Source organism: Solanum lycopersicum, chromosome 8 (assembly GCF_036512215.1).
Source record: "Solanum lycopersicum chromosome 8, SLM_r2.1".
NCBI lineage: Eukaryota > Viridiplantae > Streptophyta > Magnoliopsida > Solanales > Solanaceae > Solanum > Solanum lycopersicum.
Genome location: NC_090807.1, coordinates 34,312,910 through 34,327,638, shown reverse-complemented (window position 1 = coordinate 34,327,638; position 14,729 = coordinate 34,312,910).

The window sequence follows — 14,729 nt, the reverse complement described above, 5'->3', positions numbered from 1 at the left end:
CGATCCCCTAATCTCACCACTTTAGTTCATCAAGCCTTCTTTTATACCAAGGCATCATCACTAACAAAGTAGATTAGGGTTTCTTTTCAAGATTTGGGATTCAATAGCTTCATCGTGCTTATTTATTCACAATTACATAATCACATCATTCATGCAAGCATATAGAAGGTTTACAATACTACTAACACATATCATTCGCTATTAAGAGTTCACTACGAATAGCATGAAATAACAATAACCTACCTCCACCGAAGAATTGGAATCAACAAGCAATCTCCCAAGCTTTGATATTCTTCTTCCTCGTTCGACTCTCTCTCTCAATCGATCAATCTATCTCTCTCTTTTCTTTTCTCTTTTTTTATTCAAAACCCTCTTTGTTTTACCCTAATTAACATATAACTAAGTGAAAAAGATGACAATAATACCCCACTAATTAACCCAAAATTACCTCTTTTATCCCTCAAAAATTTTGAGTTATTAATGTAAACCCACGAAATCTATACTTAAGGAAAGAATAGTCCAAAACGTCCCTTAAAACATGTAAAGAAATCCGATTCTAACTAGGATTGCGTAACCTGTGACGGGCCGTTGTGACTGTGACGGTCCGTCACTCAGGTCGTCGTGAGGGCGAGGACTTTATTTTCACCAAGGACACTGTGACGGTCCGTCACACCTGTGACGGTCCGTCCGGCAAGTCCGTTACGAATTCAGAGAGTTGATTTTCAGTACCCAATTTCAGAATTCCTAAGTATATTGAAACGAGACATCTGTGACGGACCGTCGTGCCTGTGACGGTCCGTCGTGGGTTCTGTTGTTTCAGCCAATTTTTTCCATAAATAAAATCTGCTGCTCAAAACGACTAAACAGGTCGTTACAATTTGTTAAATGGGATAAAACCTAGATCGCATAATTTTTTGCCAAATTCCCTTATTCTGAAAAAACGTAAGGTTGCACACCAACACTTGGAAAGCATTCCACAAGTTATTCCTATTCCTACTTGGATGTGGGAAGATTTGAAAACGTATTTTTAGTAGACTTGCCAAGTACAAAGTAGCAACATGACTCAATATAGGTAATAGTAGACCGAATAAATGACTCCACTCATTTAATTCTTATCACGGTGTCCTACTAAGCGAAAAAATATGGTAAATTGTAATAGAAGGAGATACTAAGGTTACATGGAAATACCTTGTATATTTTTTTTTATTGAGGTCCCCAATTTACATTTTGATTACCTTGTCTATCATGTAATTACCTTGGGACAACTTTTGATGAGTGACATCATCAAAGAGACAGTTATCCAAGTGTCGATGAACGCACCATAGTATAGTAACCTAACAAAGGATTAGGGTTGTTTAAAAGAAGTGGTTGTGACATTAATAGAAAAATAAAATTTAGTTCTAATTAGACGTACAAAAGGATATTATCTAATAAAAACATATTAACTCTAGAGGGGGTGATGCAAGAGACAATTAACAAATGGGTTTTTTTTTCAAAACTAAGTAGAAATAACATATTAACAAAATGTTTTAATCAAGAAGAGTGACATTATTTGGATCATATAGAAATACACGATAAACGACATTATTTAGAACATTCTTTTGGAAGAAAATTCATAGTTGCATTACTTCACACAACTCCGAATGAAGAATAAGCTCCTCCTTAGTCCACTTAATCTATTGAGCTAAGAGAGTGGGAAATAAACTAGGGTTCACTCTCTCGCGCTGAACATAATGTCGGCCCGCTCCTACTAGCCATAAATTTAGCAATCTTAGTCTTACCTAGTCTCTAGAGAGCAAGCTACAGAACCTATATGAGATCATATTGCAACTAAAATATCATTAAATTCATAGGAAACTACTAAACAAACTTACATCAAAACTATGAATAAAATATTAGCAAGCAAAATCAAACATCTAATTTAACCAATATTCACAACATCTTACCCCAAGAATGTGATTTTAGCTAAACATGTACAAGATACAAAAATATATGCCAAATGAGAATGCATTAAAATTGGTATGAAGATTTAAGTTTGTTCCGGACCAAGACTGAAAAATAAGAAATTCCTAAGTCCAAATCATTGTAGATGAGACCCTTGAAATTTTAATATTTTTGAAGAAACTGCCCCCCCTTCCTAAACATAGAGCTCAAATATGGATGTTCTAAAATTAAAAATCTTATAAAACTCTAAAAAATTAAATACTAAGAAATAAATCTCAACAAGTACTTATAGTTTTCAATGTTAAGTGATGCAGCGGATCATTCAACCAAGTTAGTCCAAATCACTAACCAAATCATTAATTCGACTTTTGGTAATTTCATCGATGTCTTGCGCTTAGTCTAAGAATATTCTCGTGTTGGATTATTAGGAGAACAAGTACTTCTTCAAAAATAAGTAAGAATTTATATCCTTCCTCACACACGAAGAATACTTTCATTAAATAGCAAGCGGAAGAATTCTTTAAAAACTATTTAATTTACAACAATTGTGTATCATAAATAATCTAATACTTTAGTGTACAACATTTGGGACTAAGCCCATACAAGACTAAAAGATATAAAAGGAACACGTGGATCTTGTCCTAGAAGCTATGGAACCTACAACGACCGGGGAGCACCCCCTAGAAGTAACACGACATCAGTAGAATGTAATAAGGACACGACCCTTAACAACATAAAAGTATAATCTAGATTATTAGATAATTTTGAATAACATCTTTGACCTGGAAATCCTTGAACCTTAATCATGCCTTCTTGTCTTAGAAAATAACTTTCCAATCTCATCACTTAAGAAACATCATCTATCCATCGCCACTAACACTCTCTGTAAAAGATAAAGAAAACTGGTTTTAGTAAAAGAATGCACTCAATATGAAAACCATGCAAAAACATGCTTTTACAGAGGACATTTTTTTAGAAAGATGAATCATATCTTTTACCAAAAATTTATGAACAATTTATACAATTATAACAATATAGTTCCCATACATTATATAGACATGGACACTATTTCATAAGAATACGTCAAGCCATATTTCATACATGAGGCACATTAAACAATTTCATAGTTTTACCTTTCTCTTTGCCTTCACTCATCAACCCAGAGCAACCTTTAAGTGAAACTTAACGAAATGCATGAATAGTGTCCCATTCCACCATTCACACCAAAGTACAACCTTTAGGTCACAAAGGTGAACATTCATACAATCTTTATTAACTCATGCTTATCATGAAACACGTACTTCAAATATGACCCAACATCATTCGTGAATCTCATATTAGACTCATTTATTTATTACTTCTTAAATATAGCCCTTTTAGTCATTTTAATCATCCCAAGAGAACATGCAAGTCAATACTACCAATATCATCATAATGAGGTAATATTAAAAAATGCATATTTCAGTTTCATTTAATTAATACATAATAATACCTTACTCATAATCCCAATCTAAGCATACCAGTGTTATGTACATGTGAGTATAACCTCACACAAACTAAGTAAACTAACCTCATACACACTAGGTAAACCCACATAGATACCACAAGTACTGACACTTACTTCATACATCTACATGACAACCATAGTCTACAACATGCATTTTAAATAAGAGCTTTATATATAGAAACAATAGGATATACTATGCATAATATCATTATAAGTAGACCAACACAATAATATCATGCATGATATTCATATATATAATGAACCACAATTAACCCTTAGAAGAAGGGAGCACCGTTAGGTCGGAAAAATTGCGTACATTACCTTTAAGAGGTCTTGTACAAGTTTTAGATATTATTCATTATATAGTACATGAAAAATAGTTCGTACTGAAAACTTTTCATGTATAAATTAATAAAAAGAAATACCATTCATAAAAGCTAAGGAGTGATCTCGTCTTCAAAAGCCAACTGAAGACACAACATAAATATCATTGGGACACGACCCTTTACATTAAATAAAATACGTAGTAAGTCTTAAAGCTAGAAACTCAGAAATAGAAAGTATGCCCTGGGATATATGAGGACATACATAGCCTTCAGAGAGTAGATTTATATGCTTGTCTTCTAGTCTACAATTTTCCTCCAACCTATACTTAGTAACTATAGAAAAGTATAGGGTTAGTAAAAAACAATATAATAACTATGGCATATGCAAACAGATGCAAAAATGGACATTTTAATAAAATAATATTTCATACAAAATGTGTAAAACTTTCATGAATATTGAAGTAAAATATCATAAGAAGCATCATTTAACAAATTATAAAAAGACTTTATAATTTTAGCACAAAGAGTCACATTATAGTGAACATCAAAATCATACAGTGAACATATATTTCCAAACATAGTGAACTCATTTACTTTGCGGTTTTAATAAAAAGGTTATCCTAATACTCCCTAAGGTAGGACAAGAAGGGATCACCCATACACCCCCTTGAAGACACACCAAAGCGATCGTTAAGACTATCAGCCATAGACTTACCTTTCACGGGAAACAAGTACTCACTCTTAGATATACATTTGAATGACATTCATACATTATGGATTTGATTTAAGTACCATTTTCCAATAGGACTTATAAATCACACTAAATGCATTGTTATAGTAATATCCAATCCTTCTTGTAACACTCCGAAAGTCTTACACGTGTCCTAGAGTCTAACATAGATGTAAAAAGGTTTAGAAACTCTTTTAAGATAATATATAATGCATTTAATTCATTTAGGATTATTAAGAATCAAAATGACAAGAAACATTCAAGACGTCTGGAAGCTAGTCTAGTTGAACTAGTGAAACGTCCTTAGGTTTTAAAAAGGTTTAACACTTGTGTATGAGGTCTAAAACTTGTAAAATTATTTTAAATAGGTAAATTATATATATAGAGTAGAAGAGTTCTTTAACGACATCCCAAGGGTCGCCTTAAGGGTCCAGAAAAGGACCCCAAACATTGATTGGCCAGCTTCCGAAGCAGCTGCCAAAATACACACAGATGAAACACATTCGCTTCGCGGACTTGTGTTGCTTTTGGTGAAATATCAAGTTCACATTGCGGGAAGGTCAGGGAATCTACTGTATCGAAAAATAATTTATTAATTCTTGCGTGAACAACTCTGCATCGCGGACTTGCTCTACGATGAAAAACTAAAGTTTTGATTTGAAATTTTACTTCATTAAAGGGTCATCTTAAGTGAGGGATATTTTTGTATTTCATGGGAGTCTATATATTTATTTCCAATAATTTTTCCCGCGCATTCACTTATTTAAATTGAATCGTCAAATTAAAACCCGAAAACTCTCACCACCCTCTAGTTTCTCTCTCTATTCATCCTCTAGTGAAGGAAGAAGAAAGCTCGAAGAAGAAGACCAATTTATCTAGGATTCTACATGAATTTCTAGGATTAATATTTGTTGAGGTATTGGTTCTTAAATCTTGGTTTTCCTTTCCCAAGGGGTCCTCTCTAAGTTTATTTTTAAAATACCCAATTCTAGGTGTTTTTATATTCTAGATGGTTTTTCTTTTAAACATCAAATTGATTATATATTGTGATTGCCTATAACTAATTAAGTGTATATTTTTGGTTAATTGATTTTAATTGATGCAATTACATGTAGATCATGTTCCTTTTCGCCAATTCCCAAAATCATGGATATTGCTTATAAATTGATGGGAATTGAAAAATGTATTGATTGTTAGACTTTTTTCATCTATTTGAATTTAATAGAATGCCTAGGGTAATGTATTGTTTGTATCTTATCTACTTAATGAAGAATTTGTTATGAATCCTAATCTCCTAACCCTAGGTTATAAATAGAAGTTAATTGGGATAGATAAGATGTAGTTGATCTTGTTATTCTGTTACTTACTATTGTTTGATGGTATTACAGCCATAGTTGGGTTGAGTTTAAGGTTTGATGTAAGACAATGGATGATGGCTTTTTAAGGAGATTGGGGTAAGTCATTATGATCCTCACTTTTCTTCGGTTATGATTGCTTGTTCGTAGTGATGAAGTTACATTGAGGTATACTTTATTATGAAATTTATAGTGTTTGTATGATGTTGAATTGAAATGTATTTACCATGGTTTGTGAGTTGTTGGCTATGATGTAAATGTTATAAGGATTATTATAACTTACCAATATGCCTTATTATGATGTGACTATGAAAAGTGCTAACCTCATAAGTATGAATTTTAATGAAAGGAAAAAACTCATGCAATTCTTATTGAGATGTAATGAGGACGATTATATAAGCAATAGACCTTATGACCTAATAAAGCTTTGATCAATAAATTTATTCAATACATTTTAAAAGGGACTCTATCTTAGCACCAATTAAACTTGTAGATGAGGGACGACACCTTACCAAAGAGCTAAGGTAGGGTAAACCATACTCCTCACTGTGTGGATATCCTCACACTCAGGAAAAGCTTAGTGTGATGTTTCAATGGCATCCCACAAGATCACTAAACTATGTTTCCACCATAAGAATACTAGATAGTGGATTTACCTAGAGGCTATGGTTAGTACTTTGCCCGGTGGACCGCCTTCCATCAGTGTATGTTTTTTTACAACACTATACTAGACACTTAGCTCTTATGGAATAAGAAAATTAAGGAAAGTGTTCCCGAATTTAAAATGAAGTAAAGTTGTAAACTCTAACTAGGGTAACTTGAAAAGTTGGCCTAGTCTATTTAGGTGTATGGGAATCTTCCTAGGCATTGCAATAGTTAACTTTACATGTTGATGATCCTTTATGATGTTAGTTTCATTGATGAACATGCTATTGGTCCATGTTGCAAAATATGATGATGAAACTATTGATACAATGTTATGTTGACTTGGGCATTACTTGTATCAAATTTTTAGTTTACTTGATTAAGTAAAGTAATAGGGATTTGCTTGGTCAATGCACTTGTAGGATAAATGATGGTTTATGAGTGAGGGTCCTGATTATATTATGATGTTATAAACTCTTGTACTTGTTGACTTAACTATTACTTGTTAATGTTGGTCTTGTGTCAAACATGGGTTTGAAATATGGATTATGTGACTATTATATTATGTGGCTTCTTGATTGTGCATAAGGCTTTTTAAAGTATTTAAGCATGGTTTTGATCATGTGTCTCCTTTAGAATGATTTAACTTGTTTTGTGTATATTTATCCATAATTTGTAAAAGTGTGTACTAACCAATGTTTGATGTTTACTACAAATGTACGATCCCACCATTTATATTACAGAAGGCTTTGAAAACTACTTGGATTCTTATTTTCTAAGTTCGGTAGGTCCTTACTTTCCGAGGACGGTGTCATTATCTACCTATTGGATGTTTTTCAGTCTTAAATACACGCTGTACATTCTATTTCATTTTTGTATTATAATTGTAAAGCCTATATGTGTCTAAATTTTTTGACTAAGGGATATGCCCAAAATGCGATAATCTTGTCTAGATGGTTTAATATGAGACAATGTGATAAACTTGTTAATAGACTATCTCATATTATGTATGTGCAATCGAAGTAGAAGGTTATTTAATCTTTTTATACAAAGGATCTATGTCTAATCGATAAATATATATTATGTGTGAGCAAGAGGTGTTGAAAATTTGCAATTTTTCTTGTTATAAGTTATTTTTAACATTTTGATATGGCGTGTATTGATGAAATATTGTTTAACATGTTGATAAGTAATGTTTTGGCATAGTTGACTCATTTATGGTATGTTGAGCTCATGTTGTGTGAAGGAAATTTCTCTTGTTGTGATGTACAACATTATGTGTATTAAATGTGGTCTTTGTATTTCTAAATTCATTAATTGATATTATAGTTCAAGTTATTATACATTGTTGTTTGCTAGGCTGCTAGTCTTGAGTCATTCCTTCCCTTCCAAAACATGTTAGAGTCATTCGGGGACAAATGTTCCTAAGGTGGGGAAAATGTAATACTACGAAAGGCTAAGACGTGTCCTAGATCCTAACATAGGATTAAAAAGGTAAGGCAATGTTTTAAGATCACATAAAATGTATATGTCATTTAAAAATATTAAGACTCAAAACGACAAGAAACGTCCAAGACATCCGGAAGTTAGTCTAATTAAACTAGTAAAACATCCTTAGGTTTTTGAAAGGTTTAGGAGTTGTGCATGAGGTCTAAAAGTTGTAAAATTACTTTAAAATAGGTAAAACCATTTATATAAAGTAAAAATCAAGGTCTGACCCACCAAGGGTAGCTTTAGGGGTCCACAAAAGAACCCCAAACTTGGCTTGGAATATTGCGAAAGCAGCAGAAACAATACACATATACTAAATAAGTCTGCGTCGCAGACTTGGATGGTTTTAATCAAATATAAAGTTTGCGTCAGGGGAATGTTGCGGACTCCACTACCTCAAAAATTAATTTATTAATTCATGTGTGAATAGCTATGCATCGCGGACTTGCTCCCCGATGAAAATCTAAAATTTTGATTAGAAGTTTGACTTAATTAAAGGGTCAACATAAGTAAGGTGTCTTTAGGTATTTAATGGGGGGTCTATATATTTTTATAATAAGTTTTCCCTTACATTTACTAACTCAAATAAAATCCCCAAATTAAAACCAAAAGGTCTCCCCTGTCTCTAGTTTCTCTCTCTATTAATTATCCATTGAAGGAAGAAGAAATTTTGAAAAAGAAGACCAATTTCTGTAGAATTTCACATGAATTTTATGGATTAATCATCATTAAGATATAGGTTCTTCACTCTTGGGTTTCTATTCCACAAGAGGTCCTCTCAAAAATTTCTTAAACACCCAATTTTAAGGGTTTTTTTTATTCTAATAGGTTTTCTACTAAACCTCAAATTAATGATAAATTATGATTTCCTATTACTAATTAACTTTAAATTGTTGGATAATTTATGTTAATTGATTCAATTTAATGTAGATCATGTTCGTTTTACCCAATTCCCAATATCATGGATCTTACTTATGGATTGATGGGAATAGAAGAATATATTGATTGTTAGAGTTGGTTTATGCATTCTCATTCATTCATTGACTGCCTAGGGTAATACTATGTTTGTATTGGATACATTTCTTGAAGAATTCATTATGAACCCTATTCCCCTAACCCTAGGTTATTAGTTGAAGTTTATTTTGACATTGATGATGCAATTTATCTTGTTATTGTGTTAATTACTATTGTGTGATCATATTACACCGATGGTTGGGTAGAGTTTGAGCGTTTATGGTAAGATTGTGGATGATGGCTTGTAAAGGAGATTGACGTATGTATTTATGATCCTAAACTTTGCTTCAATTATGATAACTTGTGTTTCGTGATAAATTTACATTAAAGTACGGTTTATTATGAGATTGTTTATTGTAAGACCATGGATGATGGATTTTTAAGGAGATTGACGTAAGTCTTTATGATCCTAACCTTTACTTCAATTATGATAACTTGTGGTTAGTGATAAATTTACATTAAAGTATGCTTTGTTATGAGATTGATAGAGTTTGTATGATGTTGAATTGAAATTTATTAACTATGGTTTCTGAGTTGTTAGCTAAGAGGTAAATGTAATAAGGATCGTGATTACTTACAAATGTGCCTTATTATTATGTGACTATGAATAGGCGCTAACCTCATTAGTAAGAATTATAATGCAAGGACAATAAGGATGAAATTCTTATTGAGATATAATGATGATGTATATATAAGGGATACATCCTGTGACCTAATTATTTTATAAACATTATTAAAGGTATTAAAGATATTTCAAAAGGGACTCTAGCTTAGCACCGAGTGAATTTGTAGATGAGGGGTGGCGCCTTCCCAACGAAGGAAGGTAGGGTTCACCATAATCCTCATGGGGTGGATGACCTCTCAGTCCAAAAAAGGCATAGAGTGATATATCCATGATATTCACCAAAGTCCATAAACTATGTTGCCACCATTGTAATACTAACTACTGGATCGACCTAGAGGCTATGATCATGTTTGGTACTACTTTGGCCGGTAGTCCGCCTTCCATCGATGTATGGTTTTACAAAACCTTATTCAACACTTTGCTCTTGGGTCTATGTTGGTTATGGAAAGTTTTTTTAAAATTAAAATAAAGTAATGATGTGAACTCTTACAAGGTGACTGGAGAGGTTGGCTTAGTCTTGGAGGGGTATGAGACTGTACCTAGGCATTACAATAGTTGGCTTTGAGGGAAGTCCTACGAAGATATTCTTATGTTATAATAATTTTATAAATGTTAATATTGTGCTTATGTTTACTTGACATGTTGACAATCCTATATGATGTAACTTTCATTGATTAACATATTATTGGTCCATGTTGGTAAATATGATTATGACTACAATTGATGCTATGTTCTGTTGAATTGGGTATTACTTGATATCCTCTGTTTTGCTTACTCGATTGACTAATGGCTATGGGGCTTTGCTTGATCATTGCATTTGTAGGCTAAATGGTGGATTATGATCAAGGATCTTGCTTATATTATGGGGTTATGAACTCTTATATTTTTTGACTAGATTATTACTTGTTAATGTTGGTCTTGTGTCGTATATTGGTTTGACTTATGGATTATGTTATTAATGTCTTATGTGAATTCTGGATTGTGCATAATGCTTTTAAAAGTACTTTACAATAGGTTTAATGAAATGTCCTTCTTAGGTTGTTTTATGTGCATATACCAATACTTCGTACAAACGTGTCCTAACCAATATTTGATGTTTCCTATAAATGTAGGATCAAACCATTAATATTATAGAAGGCTTTGAACACTACTTGATTCTTATCTTCCATGTTTGGTAGGTCCTCGATTTTTGGGGTCGATGCCACACTCTACCTATTGGATGTTGTTTAGTCTTGAAGACACTTTATTCATTCTCTTTCATTTTCATATTATAATTGTAAAGCCTATGTGGATATAATTTTTTATGGAAAGGCTATGGCCAAATTCTAATACTCTTGTGTAGATGGTTTAATATGAAACGATGTTATAGACTTGCTATGATACTATATTATATTGTGTATGTGCAATAAAAGTAGAAGGCTATGTTATATTCTTATAGGAAGGGTTTATGTATCGTTGATAGATATATATTATGTGTAAGTGATAGGTCTACTTAAACCTCAATGTACAAGTAATGAAAAAGTTTTAAATTTTCCGCATTTTTATCCTATGAATGTAACAATGAATACTAAGAGGCTAGTCTTAGTTCTCTTCGAGGATGATGACATCTGTTACGTCTAGGGGGTCCTCCCCGAATTTGACACTACTAATCCTACTTAGTACTCCTTAAGGATTCCCTTGGATTAAGCACTCTATATTAGTCATTAATAACTTCATCACATAAAACATAGATTTAAATTGCTTCTTTAACATTATACGTTAGGTCTTCTAACTTAATTTACAACTAATTATAACTTATTCGTTTACTTCATATAAAAGACACCAATACTCCCCTTTCAGAAGGTCTACATTGTTCAATGGATAGATAACGTCTCATACCAACACCTACCCTAAGTAAAAGGTTCTTTTAGGAGACTTAGTTCATGCACTTTTTATAAAAAACATCAAGACTCCACTTTCGGAAGGTCTACTTAGTGCATTTGATAGATAGCGTCACATACCACCACCTGCCCTAAGTAGTACATTTTTTAGGACACTTAGTTATTTCGTTCTTTTATTGGGAAATAGCTTTAACAAACCTACATCAGGAGAGTAAACCATGAAATACCGATAACAAACTTATCACATGAGGGTTCCCACTTGTCTAGTGTGGGGTCTTTGACTTAGCTTTTACATATATTTTACAATAGCTACACCTATTGTAACAACCGTGGAGCACCCTATAGAACTAAAATTGCATACTTCTCTCGGACGTCTTATAAAAGCCCATAGTTATGATTCATCCCATTGTCATAGTAAATTTAGCACAAAGTTTTAAACTTTTCATAGCACATCATATGCTAGAAAAATCACTTCATATATATATTTATATATATATATATATATATATATATATATGTATGTATGTGTGTATGTATAAAATATGTGTCATAATACTTTTTTAGACCCTAAGTCTCTTTTCCATATTAGACTCAACAACATTAGAATATATTAGGGACAAGATTTTTAAAACATAAGATATTACTATGCGATATTTAATAAACTTTACATTAAGACATGAGTAAGGAAACCTTGGAACTTAAGGACCCATTTCATTGAGCTTGGGAATCACATATCAATCTCTTCAATCATAGACATCCTTTATCCATGCATAACCTACACTTTGTGTAAATGGTAGAGAAGAATAGGATTAGTACAAGAATGCACTAAGCATGACAACCATGCAAATACATGCATTTAAAAGGAACATTTTCTTTAATGTCATACTTCATGCATTTTTAAAATTAAATCTTCATAAAAACATAAGACAATAGCATTTATATTATTAACATAATTCATATAAAAAATATTTGAATGCCAAAACATAAATATATAAGATTACAGATAGAATTTAATGTATTTTTTAAGGCACATTATAGTAAGCTCTTTTCCCTTAACAGTCACCACTATTTTCTTTTTTTCATTAACTTCCCAAGTAACCCCCTAGTGATACTTGATGCAATGATCACCTTAAGGTCCCAAAAAAAAAATACATACAACCTACAAAACACAACATATATCCTCATATAAGCATAACACATCGAAAACATATTTAAGTCAAAACCTTAGGACAATTATAGTACGCTACACTAATTTACACATATATTGACTTTTCATCATATACATCATTATTAGACCTTGTTCATAATGCCAATCTTTGTCTACTAGTTCAATGCACAGTTGAAACCCCATAACCCCACACATGCTTAGTAAATCCTTCATGAGACCACAAACCTTAAGATTTAGTTCATACATAACAAAGAATGTAGAGGCAACTTCACTCATGTCAATGCAAGATCTTTATCATATAGTTGTTTAGACCAAGATAGTGTATATAAGGATAGTGTCACATCTCGTAGATTCATACCATGCACACCTTCATAATAAGTAGAGAAACACTACCAAACCATGCATGTGGACATAAGCATAAACATACACATTAGCTCAACTTCCAAGGACTTCCTAAGGAGCTACTTGTGCAATGTGTATACACTGACATATTCCAATACTCGGTGCTAAGCTAATTTCCCTTTATTAAAAGTCTTCATTAACATTACATTATAAAATATAGGCTTATGAGATTCACCCCCTCATATGATAAGCTCATATGTCATAGATTAAATTTAATCAACCTAAATCATGTGAGAAGATCATTTCACATGTCATAACATATGTATTAGCACTATCTACTTTAGGATACACTTGAGCAGACCTTTTAAGGATCCTCTACTGACTAGATCATCATTCATGTGTATGTGTATACATATATGTGAGCACACCTTTCACATAACATATTCATATAACAGATGTTCATATATCAATGCATAAGTCTATAGGTGTATCTATATGAGAAATTCTGTCATATCAACACTCCAAGACACTATGAACATTCGTACTTCATCAAATCATATACTTAACATCATAGCATATACGTCATATTCATAACATGTTCATACAATCATATGCATGTCCATATAAGACATATTGAAACTACCACATCAAGATGAACATGTTCAATACATAGTCAAAGTCCCAACACTTGCCTATTCTAGTACATCTATCATGTGATCCTAGTGAATGATACATCACACAACATCATAGAATGGTTTGTAGAGCATAAGACTCATTTATTTAAGACTTACAACATTCTTAAAGTAATAATTAGTCTTTATGTATGAATCTTAGATTTATATCACATATATAATCATAAACCCTCCTCATAGGCACAAAGTACATGTAACCTTAACATAGCCAGTTCCATACTCATGAAAATACTAACATCAACTAGTAACACAACTAGAGAAGAAGAGTAGGCCCAAGTTACACATAAGGTAATCATCACAACCACTCCTTCATATAATCATCAATTTTCCTTCAAGGCCATGGTCAACACATATGAAATGACAATATAGAAAACACCGCCACCAGAAATGGACTATACCATACAATGCGATACAAGGCTTCATCAACTACATTAACATAGAAAAAGTAGAGAAGATAAGAGTTCTTACAAATTTCTCACCCTTTGATCATCATTGATTAATACACTTTGTTTATCAACATTTAATTTATAGGGAAGTAGCTAAATGAAATTTAATCATAAAAGAAATCATGTACAATTTGCTACAAGATCATACAACAACATAATACAAGGCATCTAACATGTACTACAAAGTAGAGTGTTTTTTAGATCATCAACTAACCTCCCTAGTTTAGTTCATAAATCAAGGTTTATCAACAATGTAAATATATGGCATTACCTAAATAGATATAAATTAAATCTAAATCAAGCTTCATCTACCCTAGAATTAAGATTACATAATGTTCATTAAAACATTCAAAATATAGTATAGAAGAACCTAGATCAATTAATCCAAGTCATATGTAATTTGATCATCAAGGACTTATACATATAACTGAGCTATAATGTCCACTTAAAACAATTGCTACAATCATCTTCACCTAATTGAATTCAACATTAAACTAATAAAAGACCAACATTATAGTGAATAGTGGAAAACTATGCTAAGCATGTTCAGATCTTCATACATTT